Raw genomic sequence first — 15,130 nt, forward strand, 5'->3', positions numbered from 1 at the left:
TGGCTGGGAGCTGGACGGGATGTTTATATGTGAGACAATGATGTGAAGGAGAACGGAAAGTTGAAATGATTGGAGGGGGGAGGAGGGGAAGGGAAAGGGGAGGTGGCCAGAGGTCCTATGTGTGGAAGTGTCAGCAGTGGAGGAATTAAACAGAAGATGATACAGGATGGAATAAGGAAGAAATAAGGGGGAAAGAGTAAACAATAATAAAAGGGGAAGAGACAGACGAAATAAAACCATGAAAAATAAAAAAAAAAGAAAATAAAAAAAGAAGAAGAGAAGAAGTGAAAGGAAAAAATAAAATAAAGGAATAAATAAAGGAAAAAGGTGACATGTGTATAAGGCGATTAGTATAAAGAATTATGTATGGGGAGGATGACCATGATTGTATGTGTCTTAAAATAGACACAAAGAGAGTGTATATGCAGACATGGAATATGGGAACGATTTAGAAATGTATTGCATATCCTAATGGTAAATGTTAGCCCATTAATGGATAGATCAAAATTGATGTATAATTTAAAAATTAATATTAAAGGGAAATTGATAATAATAATAATGATACAAAAAGAGGGGGGGGGAGGGGAAAAAAAGGGAGGGGGGGGAAGGGGAAAAAAAAAAAAACAGGGGGGGAGGGAGAAAGAATCTATAATGGTAACTGAAGAGGGTGATGGTAGGGAAAAAAAGGGGGGAGGGGGAGGGGGGGGCACCTGTATACACCTGCATCCAGGGTCCAGGTCAAAATGAAGTAAGGGTAGCATGTCTACACATTGTCAACATCTACGTAACAAAATAGACAAAAACATTACTCGAACTGGATAAACATCCCCGTTACACTCTAAGACGCTGGATAAAATTTCATGATAACACTTAACATGAGAACTAATAAAAAGATAATAAAAGATCATAATTGAAACAAGATAATGTGAAAGTGTAGGAGAATGAGGGAGTGGTACCATATGATATAAATCTCACAAAATGGTGGAAGTTTCAATACACTCATTTATTCCTCCAGGCGAGAGGACATCTAGGCGGTAGATCCAATAGGTCTCCCTTGCACATAATTTTTTGAACCTTTCGGCAAGCGAGAGAGACCTAGGGATCTGTTCTATGACCCAAACTGACAGTCCAAGGGTGGAGCCCTTGTGGGCTACAGCAAAATGTTTCGGTACACTGTGGGGGTCAGTGCCCCCCTCAATGTATCTCCTGTGTTCCCCAAACCTTTGTCTCAAAGGCCGAATGGTGCGGCCAACATATATGAGACTGCATGGACAAATCAAGCCATACACCACATAGTCGGATGAACAATTGTAAAAGTCTTTAAGGATGTATGTCTGGCCTTTGGTGGAAAAGGATTTTTGGCCATGGTGGACAAAGTGACAGGTCTTACACAATTTTTTCCGACATTGAAACATCCCTACAAGGGGGATGAGTGGGGTAATAGACGGGAAAGCTGGAGTGGTCTTAAGTTTACTGGGGGCAATTTTATTTTTAAGATTGGGGGCCCTTCGATAGGTGACCTGTGGATATGTGGGGAGAGTGGATCTAAGATGGGGATCTTGTTGAAGGATATCCCAATGTTTCCGGAGAATCTTCTCCATTTTCTTGTGTTGGGAATGAAAAGTAGTAATAAATCTGATGGGGCAATTCGTGGGGGGTGTGTTACTATGTGGGGGTTTCCCATGAAGATATAGGTTGTAAGCAGTCTCCACTAAATCTTCCGGATATCCTTTCTCAAGGAACTTCTTTTTAAGGTGAATACTGGCATCTATATAATCAACTTGTCTGGTGCAGTTTGTTCTCAACCTACAAAATTGACCTTTTGGGATATTTTTAATCCACGGCGGATAGTGGCAACTCTTAAGATGAAGGTACGAGTTGCCACTAGTGGGCTTGGTGTAGTTCTTGGCATAGATCTCCTGGTTTTCATGTCGTAATTCTAGGTCTAGAAAAGCAAGAGAGGTCTGATTGCTGTCATATGTAAAAGATAATCCGTACTGGTTGTTATTGCAGTGTGTGGTGAATGATGGAATAAGGTCTAAGGGTCCATCCCAAATGATTATAATATCGTCAATATATCTGCCGAAAAAGACGATATTAGCTGAAAAGGGGTTATTATGGTAGATGTAGTGTTGTTCCCAAAACCCCATAGCCAGGTTCGCGTATGAGGGGGCAAAATTTGCCCCCATCGCAGTCCCCTGTAGCTGTAAGTAGAAGTCACCGTTAAATGTGAAATAGTTGTGTGTTAGACAAAACCTGGTGGCTTCTATGATGAAGGTGGCCTGGCGGGGATTGATGAGTGGATCCTTCGAGAGGAAGTACTCAAGGGCCATGATGCCAAAGTCGTGGGGAATTGAAGTGTACAGAGAACTTACGTCCAAAGATAGCCAAGAGTAAGTGGGTTCCCACCTGTATGGTAAGAGTTGCTCCATGAGATGTGTCCCATCCCGTATGTAAGACTGAAGTTGATGTACTAGGGGCTGTAAGTATCTGTCAACATATAGACTGAAACCTGAAGTAATGCTGTCCATTGAGGCCACGATTGGCCTACCTGGGGGATTATGCTGGTTTTTGTGGATTTTAGGTAGATGGTAAAAGTAAGGGATGGAATAGAATGATTTACGGAAGAAGAGGCTCTCCACCTTGGAGATGATATTATCTTTGAGAGCAGTCATGATCAGAACTTCAGCTTCTGAGGTGAAATCATTGGTGGGATCTTTGGAGAGTATTGTGTAAGTGGTGTGATCTGACAGGAGCCTTTCAGCCTCTGCAATGTAGTCAATCTTATTTTGGAGTATAATACCGCCTCCTTTATCAGCAGGCTTAATAATAAGGTCTTCTGCTGAAATGAATTGTTGTAGGGACCTAGTTTCTGATGATGAAAGGTTATGTGATATGGAGGTGGATGTGGTGTTACAAAGTTTAGTCATGTCAGAGAATACTACTCTGTAGAAGCTTTCTATATAAGATCCTTTTGAGTGTGTTGGGAAGAAGATGGATTTAGGCTTCAAATCAGAATGTATAATAGGTGGTGATGTAGCAAGGTGTTGTGTGAGTAGCCTGGACAGGTCATCTTCTGTACATGGGTAATCGTCTGTAGTATGTGTGATCTCTGAACAATCATAATCGTAGATGTCTGAAGTGTTATCGACATCTTCCGGTGAAGGGTGAGATGAGGTAATATTAACCTGCTGGGTAGGAGTTAATGAATCTTTGGTTTTTTTGGATGTTATAATGTCTCTGAAGAGTAAGGTTCCTAATGTAGCAGTTCAGGTCTTTAAAAAGCAGAAAGGGGTTTGGCCTATTGATAGGGGCAAAATTCAAGCCATGGCTGAGGAGTGCCGTGTCAGCAGAAGACATGATATGGTTAGACAGATTAAAGATTTTTACCGTTTTTTTGGATTCCGTGTGTAAAGTAGCTCGTCTGGTTCGTCCCCCTCGGCGGCCTCTTCTACGAGTTTTCTTTTTCTGGATGTGCTTGCCAGAGGGGGACTGGACACTAAAAAAGTATCCTGGGAGGGGGCCTGGGATGAACCAACAAGGGTATGACAACCTATAATATGGGGGGGCAGGGCAAGTGGATCGGTCTGATGGTTGACCGTATCTCCAGTTGGAGTGTCTGAAAGGGGAAGTATATTATCTATATGTGCAACAGATAAATGAGAGGGACTGGTGGTATTATTAAGGGGACCGACATTGACAGTCTGACTGGATGAAACTGTGGGTGTGGGATTTTGTCTATTATAAAAAAAGGTTTAGAGAAGTGATCAATTCCCTATTTTTTTGTATATACTTTTTAGGGTATTTTTGATTTAGATCATGTTGTTTCTTACTTTTCTTCCATGTGGGAGTAGAATGGTGGCTGATTTTAGGGTGTGGACCAGGTGTATGAGGAAAAAGTCGGGTTTTTTGGGATATAGGGTACGTTTTGGGTCTCCGGGGTATATTGAGTTGTATACTCATAAGGGGAGGGGGATGGGAAGTAGAGACTGAAGGTGGTAAACTCATGAGGGATGGGAGGCCTGAAGCGGAGGAAGATAGATTGGAGGATACTGTCTTTCCTGAAGCCTGTGTGGGTGATATATTGGAGGGAGTGGTGTACGTTTTTTTGTTCCACGTGAAGATTCTATCAGAGTTGTAGTCATCTAGATCTCTTTTAAATTTTCCAATTTTGGAATTGACAAGGGAATCTTCATCCCTTTTGGTGTTACTCTGGAGAATATTCAACCATACATGGGGGATGGTGGTGGATGTCGTTTTTATGTCATTTATGATAGAAAGTATTTGATCACATAGTTTGTCAAATCTGTTTTTTCTATGGGAAATCAGAATTCCCATCCATTTAGCCGTACAAAACTCGGCTAGACCGGCCCATTCCTTTGTGTGCTCAGCACTCAAAAAGGCAGGGCTTTCTTTTAAGACTCTGAGGCCTCTGGGTGAGATCCGGGTTTGAATGTACTGTTTTAAAAAGAATTGATCCCACCATTGTTGATTGGCGGATTGTATCAGTCTTTCAAGTTGTTTAAACTTGCCACAAAGGTGCGATCTGGTTTTACCTGTAAGTGTGGCCTCTTTTGAAAAAGTGACCTGAAGCAAACTAGAGGAGATTTTATCTAAAATTTTATATCTATGGTCATCTATGATGGTGGGAAGATCCATGGTATTAGGTATAAAAGAAATAGTATGAATGAAAAGAAAGCTAAAGATAAAAAGAAATAAGGGAAGGGACAGGACTAAATTGGAGTTATGACCATACGAAGCTATATATATGTATGCGTATGCGGGTGTATAAACTCACACGCACACACATATGTGCACATCTGTAAGGATCACAGTCAATATGCAGCACGAGCAGGCATTCATAAACAACAATGTAACAAGTTATCGGCGCAAAATAGTGACAGCTGTATCCATATCAACAGTTATGTACAGAAATAGATTTGGGAAATTGTCATTGATATTAAAAAGACATAAGTCCGTGTAGTGACACTATAAGTGGAGGAGATAAAAAATGCTGTGTAAAGTCCACATTCAGGGCAGCCATCCAATAGGGGTGAAAGCCTTTATCCCAAAAGTACTGTAAAGACAAGAGAGAGGAGGCGCCTCTGGGTGCAGATGTTTAAAACAATTCATTAAAAAGTAGCAACAGCTAGTAATACACTCACATTTATGTGGTGAATATCAAACAAAGCAATGTCCCAGGTCAATCAAGGGGGTCCGTGGAGTCATCTCTCTCGGCTGGTAGATGTAGGGGGTCTGTGCAGTCTCAAAACGCTGGATGTCCTCGGCCGAACAGCGGAGACAGGCACCAGAACGAGGCTTGGGTAACAGCCGATCCTGTCGAGGGAAGATGACGTCACACGATATGCGACGCGTTTCCTGAGCTGGACATTGCTTTGTTTGATATTCACCACATAAATGTGAGTGTATTACTAGCTGTTGCTACTTTTTAATAAATTGTTTTAAACGTCTGCACCCAGAGGAGCCTCCTCTCTCTTGTCTTTATTGCACATTGCTAGCTGTTTGTTACAATGGAACTTCTGGTCCACTTTAGAACCAGATTAGCAAACAAAATCTCTGTCCCTGTTCAGACCACAGTCTGGAGTTTGGGATTTGTTTATAGATTGTCATTCCACCAGCCTCTTTTTCTGTGATTTGAAGTTCCTCATCAGTGATATGATCCTGAGATCATTGTGTCCTCTGCTGCAGAAATGAGCCGCTACAGAAACATCCATTTTATTGTTGGTAGTTGTGAATCTATGAAGGTTCCTTCCCTGGAGAAGGGTTTGTCCGGTCTCCCCAATCTATGATGGACCTCTGACAACAAAACTCCTCTTATCCCAACCCTACAAAATGTGTGAAGGGCATTTGGGTGCCATTCATTCATAAAATCATCACCAGAATCATTAATAATTGATTACATTAACACTGAAAGAAAGCACAGAGCATTAGGAAGACAGAAGGAGTAGACATATTTATTGAGGCAAAAAGTCTTGCGAGCCACAATAATCCAGTGCCCAAATAAAAACGCAAATACGAATACCCAGCAGCAAACGTAGATCTAGTATTCACAGCCGTGCAAATTAATATAAAACAAGAATGCGCTGCGCTCAAGTATATATCATGTGAACTACTCAACCTGACTGTGATACCACAAAATAAATATATATTTAAAGAAAAAATATGAAAAAAACACATAAATATGTTTACACACAATTGTTTGTAAGTGCAATATGCAAAAAAAAATATTCTAACATGTAATCATGAAAACATAAATAAATATACTGTGCACGTAATAAATATATAAATAGATGCAAAATGTGCAATAATTTTTATAAAGTGCAACATGCATATACTATGCTGAAATCAAAAAATAAATACATTGGAGTGCCAAGTGAACCTTAAATAAATTAATTAAATCCGTAAAAGCAAACATCGCCCCAAAAAAATGCATATAACAGTGTCCAAAGATGTCCAAAAAGATAGTGTGTTATTAGTGTCCAAAAAACATTAATGTCCAAATTTATCCAGCGTGCTTAATACAAGTGTCACAAAGCATGCCACGGTGTGCCTCGGTGACCCCCCAAAGTGATTGCTCTCACCTTAGAGCATGTGACACAGTGTTTAGCTGCGTCAAAACACGCTGTGGAGCCACCCCCGGGCCCTGTATAGCAAGCTAGATACGGTCTCCAACCTGGATCAATGTAGCTCCATATGCATCATACCGAAAATATATAAAGAGAGACTATATAGTGTAATTCCGTAAAATTGTCTTTATTAAAACATAAACCCAATCCCCACAAAGGGGTACTCACATTTCCCTGGTGCGTGAGTGCACCATTCTATACAAGCTTCTTAAAAACCGCCGATCGGCATGCAGTGTAGTATACGCTTCTCCCAACTATGCTCAGTGCTGCTCACTCCATCCTGGCCCCTCCCCTATGCGTGTTCGACACAGGGGTCACGTGTCTTCATCAGGGGGATATGATTGGACGGGTGCTCTATAGCTTAAATACACTAGCGGCGGCCATTTTGCCTGAGATTACAGACTATTCAACAATGGGCTACACTCCTCTATCACTTATACGCAGCCGCTCTAACCATAACGGTAAGCGCCGTTTCAGAGTTAAGAACGGTAAGAGTTCAGGGCACCACCACCACTACCTAAGGCCCAATTTTTCTGCCCCTGTTTAAGGGGGGCATGTAATTACAATTTTTGATCAAATATTTAACAGCGGGGCTCTTTCCTGCGCTCAACAAGAGTATCTGAGAGGGGTTGCAGTGTTGTGGCAATACTGCCTAAGGCCTAGTTTTTCTGCCCCTGTTTAACAGGGGTGCGTAATTACAATTTTTGATTTAATATTTCACAGCAGGGCCTTTTCCTGCGCTCAACAAAAGTATCTGTGAGGCTTTACAGTATTGTGCCACCACCACCACCACCACCACTGTCTAGGGCCCAATTTTTCTGCCCCAGTTTAACAGGGGCATTTAATTACAATTCTTGATATAATATTTCACAGCAGGGCCCGTTCCAGCGCCCACCAAGAGTAGCTGTGAGGGCTTACAGTGTTCTGGTACCACCAACACAAGGCCCAATCTTCCGCAGAGTGTATAGGGCAGGCCGTATAGTATATACAGGCGGTCCTCTATTTTCAAACATCCGACTTACAAACGACTCCTACTTAGAAACGGAAGGAGACAACAGGAAGTGAGAGGAAATTTACCCCTAGGAAGGGAAATTTTCTCCTGTAAGAGTTCATATGGGAAAAAGGTGTCTCCACTGATGCTTTATCACCAATCCTTGTTTCCATAATAACCAAAAATTTTCCAAATCCAATTGTTATTGGGACAGAAAGTGAGGTGAAATCTTCTGAAGAGGAGCACAGACAGCAAAACAAATGTCACAGGGGTGATAACCCTTCCCTATGTTTTCCAAAAAGCTTAAAAATAGATTTTTGGACTGGAGCACTTAGAAAATGTGCCTGTTCCAAATTACAAACAGATTCAACTTTTTTTTTTTTTTTTCTTTTTTCTCCCTTCTCCTTTCCACTTCAGCAAAATTTTTTCTGAGAGACATTATTTCAACTTTATATGTCAAACTTTATCTCTTCTCATTTTTCACATCATTGTGGATTGTTTCCGTCACATCTTTATTGTTTTTCCCTTCTAGGATATTATTTAATAATTTTAAAAATCGACGCCAAAACACCTCCTATAAATATGAACCCACTATTATCTTATTCTCTCTCAGTCCCTCTTATTTCCCCCCACCCCCCCCTCCCCTGTGTTTGGTCCGTTCCTTTATGTTATTTATTTATCCACTTGGCTCTGCACCTATTCTTTCTTTTATCTTATCTAAATAAATGTCTGAGACTTTGTATTTTTTCCAACTTTCCCATCTACTATTATCCCTTTTCTCTCCTCCTTCCATTTTGTAGTGATAATCTATTTCCTTTAGCCAGTTTCTAATGTCTGGTTTTCCACTTTTTAGCCAATTCTTGGAAATTAAGGCCTTGGCCGCATTCAGGAGGTTAGGTACTATTGATTTTCTATATTGTTTCTTAGGTTTATTATAGATATGGAAGAGGCAAGTCCAGATGTTTTGTTCTATTTCTTCTTCAGTTATTTCTTTTATGTTATTTAACACTTCCTTCCAGTACTCCATTATTATTGGGCATTCCCACCATATGTGTATGATCGTTGCTATTTGGCCACATTTTCTCCAACACAAAGAGGTTTTGTCTTGATGAAATCTGTGTATTCTTACTGGGGTCATATACCATCTTGATACTAGTTTATAATTCATTTCAATAGTCTTCATGTCCCAAGCCTTATTATATCCCATTTCTATCATTTTTTCCACTTTTTGGTTATCTATTTTTATATTCATTTCTTTTTCCCATTGATTTATGTATTCTGGTCTTTCTTGTGCTTCCAAATCTGTCAGTGTACTATAAATTTTTGATGTTCCGTTTTTCAATGGTATTTCATTGCTACATAGCTTTTCCAGTGCGGTTAATTTCGTTTAGTCTCTCAGTGGGTGTGGTATTGTGCTTACTAAGTGCCTTAGTTGATTATAATTCCATTCATTCATCTTCCATCCATTCCTTTCCTCTATTTCTACTCGTGTTCTTATTTTGCCATTTCTAGTGATATCTTTCAATTGTGGGTTACGTATTCCTTGAATTCCAAATATTTCCTTCCCAGGGGTGAAGAAATTCGATCCTGTGAGTGCTAATAGTGGTGAATTATATTTCCATTCATTCTTTAAGTGAATGGTGTCCCAAATTTTAAATACATTTTTTGTTATTTCGTGTGTGTCAGTGTCCAATGTTCTATATTTCCGTGGAATCCAAATATTCTTATGTAATGTGACTCCGCTTATTATGTTTTCCATTTCCACCCATTTTTTTTCATTTTTCTCATTTGTCCACTCTAACATTCGTGTTAAAACTATGGCTTTATAGTACCTACTTATATCTGGAGCGGCCAGACCTCCGTGCTCCTTTTTCCTTGTAATCAGCGTGTATTTGATTCTTGGTTTTTTATTAAACCATATGTATTTTAACAAAATTGTTTTAATTATTTTAAAAAAGCTCTGCGGGGTCTTTACTGGTAACATCTGTAATCTGTAATTTATTTTTGGTAGTATCATCATCTTGAACATATTTATTCTTCCAATCCATGAAAGTGGCTGTATTCTTAACTTTTTCATTTCTTCTTTGACCTCATTGATCAATGGGATAAAATTTGCCTGGTAAATTTTTTCCACTCTAGGAGTTATTTTAATTCCAAGGTAATTTAGTTCTTTTACCCACGTAAATGGGAATTCTTTTTGTAAAAACTGAACTTCCTTTTTCTCTAGTCCTATGTTTAATATTTCCGTTTTTATTGGATTCATTTTGAAGTTTGACAGTTCTCCGTATTTTTTTATTTCTTTCAATATGTTTGGGAGTGACACTCTTGGGTTGGATACGTACATCAAGATGTCGTCCGCGTAAGCTGCGATCTTATGCTCTTTTCCTCCTAGTCTCGCTCCTTCTACCTCTTTGTTATTGCGGAGTGTTGCTAATAATGGTTCTAAAGCCAATACGTATAATAGTGGAGACAGTGGACAGCCTTGCCGTGTTCCGTTCTGCATCTTAATTTTTGGAGAGAGTCTACCGTTTACTTTTACGACTGCTGTCGGGCCATTATACAAATTTGTTATCCACTTCATCATTTTTGTCCCGATACCCAAGTGCCGCAATGTATCCATCATGAAACCCCAGTCTACCCTGTCGAATGCTTTTTCTGCATCCAATGACAGGAATAGAACTGGGGTCTCATTCTGCACCTTCTTGTGCAACATCAGTAATGATTTTAGGCTGTCAAACAGATTCAACTTAAGAACAAACCTACAGTCCCTGTCTTGTTTGTAACCCGGGGACCACCTGTATACTTCTGTTCAGAGTATATAGGGCCTGGGGGCCTCATGCTTTTTTTTTTTTTAATTTGGGTGCGGGGTTCCCCTTAATATCCATACCCAGGCCCGGATTTACTCCCTTTGCCGCCCCAAGGCTGGGTCCTTCAATGCCCCCCCCCACACACACACACACCACCATTCTCGTCCTTTATTGATGACTGCTACAATAGATCAATTAAAAACATATCTCCACACACGAGAACACTGAAAATAACTGACTTTAATTGTACAGACTAAAAATACTTCAGGGTAAGCGCGCTGGGTAACGATTTTTTGCGGGCAATTTTTCAGGGCAATGGCTGTGTTAGTGCCTCAATCATCCCCGGAACCATGGTTGGTATGGTGTCAGGATGATTGAAACACATTATTTCTATCATTACATTGTAATGTAAAATGAAATAGTTTAACTCACCATAATGCAGAATCATTGGGAGCCCTGAGCGTGTCACTTGCCACCATCGCTTGTCACTTGACACTATGCCTGCCACCAGATGGAGATGTCACTTGCCACGCTGCCTGCCACCAGATGGGGATGTCACTTGCCACGCTGCCACCAGATGGAGATGTCACTTGCCACGCTGCCTGCCACCAGATGAGGATGTCACTTGCCACGCTGCCACCAGATGGAGATGTCACTTGCCACTCTGCCTGCCACCAGATGGGGATGTCACTTGCCACGCTGCCACCAGATGTTGATGTCACTTGCCACGCTGCCACCAGATGGAGATGTCACTTGCCACGCTGCCACCAGATGTTGATGTCACTTGCCACGCTGCCACCAGATGGGGATGTCACTTGCCACGCTGCCACCAGATGGGGATGTCACTTGCCACACTGCCACCAGATGTTGATGTCACTTGCCACGCTGCCACCAGATGGAGATGTCACTTGCCATGCTGCCACCAGATGTTGATGTCACTTGCCACGCTGCCACCAGATGGGGATGTCACTTGCCACACTGCCACCAGATGGGGATGTCACTTGCCACGCTGCCACCAGATGGGGATGTCACTTGCCACACTGCCACCAGATGGGGATGTCACTTGCCACGCTACCAACAGATGGGGATGTCACTTGCCACACTGCCACCAGATGGGGATGTCACTTGCCACGCTGCCACCAGATGGGGATGTCACTTGCCACACTGCCACCAGATGGGGATGTTACTTGCCATGCTGCCACCAGATGTTGATGTCACTTGCCACGCTGCCTGTCTGCCACCAGATCAAGGAGGGCGGAACAGCGGTGCTGGCAATGAGAAATGTCATCTCTCTCCCCCCGCCGCCGCACCGCTGACATTACTTCTTAATCTTTTCAAAAATGGCACCGGGCGGCGCAATCACGCTACTGCGCATGTGCCGCCCGGCCGAGCGCATACGAGCTTTCCCGAGCCCAGCCGCTTCAGAACTGCGCATGCGCAGTAGTGGGCGGCTCGCGGCCATCTTTTCTAAGGGCACCGGTGCCCTTAATCAACTTTAACGAGCAGCCCGAAAGGGGGGGCGGCCGCAAAGTCGCCGCAGGAGCGGCACCGCCCCTGCACCACTGCCGCCCCGAGGCCTGGCCTCGTTGGCCTTGTGGCAAATCCGGCCCTGTCCATACCAGACCCAAAGGGTCTGGTAATGGGCTGGGGGGGGCAAAATTACATTACAGTCGCAAGCAGCTTTAAATGACTTTTATCCCTTTATACCCTGTACACATGATCGGACTTTCCGACGGAAAATGTGCGATCGGAACTTGTCAGAAATTCCAACAGTGTGTGGTCTCCATCGGACTTTTTCCATCGGAATTTCCGACACACAAAGTTTGAGAACTGGATCAAAAATTTTCCGACAACAAAATCCGTTTGTGTAAATTCTGATCGTGTGTAGACAATTCCAACGCACAAAGTGCCACGCACGCTCAGAATCAAGCAGAAGAGCAGCACTGGCTATTGAACCTCATTTTTCTCGGCTCGTCGTATATGTTGTACGTCACCGCGTTCTTAACGTTCAGAATTTCCAACCAACTTTGTGTGACCGTGTGTATGCAAGACAAGTTTGAGCCAACATCCGTCTGAAAAAGTTCGATGTAGTTTGTTGTCGGAATTTGCGATCGTGTGTAGAGGGCATTAGAAATGTAATTTTGTGCAGGGACTGTTCTAAACACAGGAAACACGCACCACTTTACAGGCATACTATAGACACTCCCCAGGTATGAAATTTAAAGGAATATTTCACTTTTTTTTTCACTTTAAGCATTATTAAAATCACTGCTCCTGAAAAAACGGCCGTTTTTAAAACTTTTTTTGCATTGATCCATGTCCCCTGGGGCAGGACCCAGGTCCCCAAACACTTTTTATGACAATAACTTGCATATAAGCCTTTAAAATTAGCACTTTTGATTTTTCACGTTCGAGTCCCATAGACTTTAATGGTGTTTGCACAAATTTTTGGTCTGTTCGCATGTTCTGATGTGAACCAAACCGGGGGGTGTTTGGCTCATCCCTAGTGCTAAGTAATAGAGCCAAATAACGTCTCCAAAGCGATCTATAAGAGAAATGAATGTATATGAGTGTGACCAATCAGATGCTGCTACCTCAGAGTGATAGATAGAGCTCATACCCGTCAGGAATGGAGAAAAACCAGAAGATGTGAGTTGGAGAATGTCACCTCGTGTCACCAGAAGGTGAAGATAGAGCACTGAGAGTTTCATGGAGAATTACCTCTCTCCAAAAGAAGCAGAAAATAGAATGAGAGATGTGAATGAATGAAAAGGGAATCCAACGCCCAAGTGAATTCCCTTCTGGTACTACGTGATCCCATGATCCAAGTATGGAGTACAATACCATCAAATAGTGCAGCAGGGAAGCCGATCTGCTCCATGTGGGGATGTATATATGACACCGACATGTCCCCCGGGTAGACGTCTGATGTGTTTTTCATTCCGGATTGAAATTCAGACGAATTTTAATTTTTTGGAAATTTGGATGTGTCCGAATTACAAAAGCACCGAATTTAACCACTTAAGGACCAGAAGGATTTACCCCCCCCCCCTCATGACCAGGCCATTTTTTTGTGATACGGCACTGTGTCGCTTTAACTGATAATTGCGCGGTCGTGCGACATTGTACCCAAACAGAATTGACGTCTTTTTTTTCCCACAAATAGAACTTTCTTTTGGTGGTATTTGATCACCTCTGCGGTTTTTATTTTTTACGCTATAAACAAAAAAAAGCAATATTTTTTACTTTTTGCTCTAATAAATATCCCCCCCAAAAAATAAAAAAAACAAATGTCTTCCTCAGTTTAGGCCGATACGTATTCTTCTACATATTTTTGGTAAAAAAAAATCACAATAAGCGCATATTGATTGGTTTGCACAAAAATTATCGCGTCTACAACTGTGAAAAGTGTTAAAAAGCTTAATATTTTAAAAAGTATAAATAGTAGTAAAAAAGTTTCCATCATTAGCTGAAAGAACTGAACATTTTTTTCAAAAGTTTTTTTTTTTTTTTTCAAAAACAATTTTTTTTTTTCAAAAACAAATTTTTTTTTCAAAAATAATTTTTTTTTTCAAAAATGAATTTTTTTTTCATGGGGCAGACATAATGTTTTGGCTGATCATGGGGTGGTCATAATGTTTTGGCTGATCATGGGGTTGTCAGCTTTTGTCACCTCCCACTCTAGTTTTGAACATTTCACCATTCATTCCTTTGGGACCAATTTCGCCAAAAAAACAACGATATTTCGTGAACCATTTGGCGAAACATTTCACAAAGTAATAGCACACCAATCGAGAACAACCCACACCTTCGGTATATTACTGTCTATGTCGTTTAAAAGCTGTGGGAGGAGTTAGGGTGGTATGATCATGGGGTTGTCAGCTTTTGTCACCTCCCACTCTAGTTTTGAACAATTCACCATTCATTCCTATGGGACCAATTTTGCCGCAAAAACAACGATACTTCATGAACCATTCGGCGAAACGTTCCACAAAGTAATAGCACACCGTTCGGGAACAATCCGCACGTTTCGGTATATTACTTGTCTATGTAGTGTAAAAACTGTGGGAGGAGTTAGGGTGGTAAATTTGGCTATAATAATAATAATATATATGTGAGATAACAATAAGTGGTCTTGCTATGCAAGAACACTTAACTAGAAAAGCTACAATTTCTGGGGAAATTGTGAAAAGTGTTCTTGCATCTACAACTGGAATGGGCCGAGTACCTGGGTGGAGTGGCTTGAGTAATTGTGTGGTTGGAGTGGCTGGAGTAACTGTAAAAAGTGTTAAAAAGCTTAATATTTTAAAAAGTATAAATAGTAGTAAAAAAGTTGAAGTCCCATCATTAGCTGAAAGAGCTGAACATTTTTTTTCAAAAATGATTGTTAATTTTTTTTTTTTTCATGGGGTGATCATAATGTTTTGGCTGATCATGTTGTGGTCATAATGTTTTGGCTGATCATGGGGGGGGTCAGCTTTTGTCATACCTTCATCTAGCAGATGAAGGTATGACCACATGCATTTGGGGGGTCTCAGCATCTTGTGTTTACAACCACTGTTTCCTAGCAACGCTCATGTCCTGTTTATGCTTCACAACCACTGCTCAATACACAATACACAGGTTAATGATAGATGTAATAACTGTGCAGTAATTCAAATGGCCATATTTTAAAAACTATAAAT

The 15,130-nt window shown here is 41.3% G+C and overlaps 1 protein-coding gene across 1 annotated transcript in view; it reads left to right on the forward strand.

The window, feature by feature from the left end:
* Positions 1 to 15,130, forward strand: part of LOC141130162 (uncharacterized) — a 35,564-nt gene that overhangs the window by 1,110 nt on the left and 19,324 nt on the right. The gene's annotated exons all lie outside the window — the stretch shown is intronic.

Source organism: Aquarana catesbeiana, linkage group LG02, assembly GCF_042186555.1.
Source record: "Aquarana catesbeiana isolate 2022-GZ linkage group LG02, ASM4218655v1, whole genome shotgun sequence".
NCBI classification, from domain to species: Eukaryota; Metazoa; Chordata; class Amphibia; order Anura; family Ranidae; genus Aquarana; species Aquarana catesbeiana.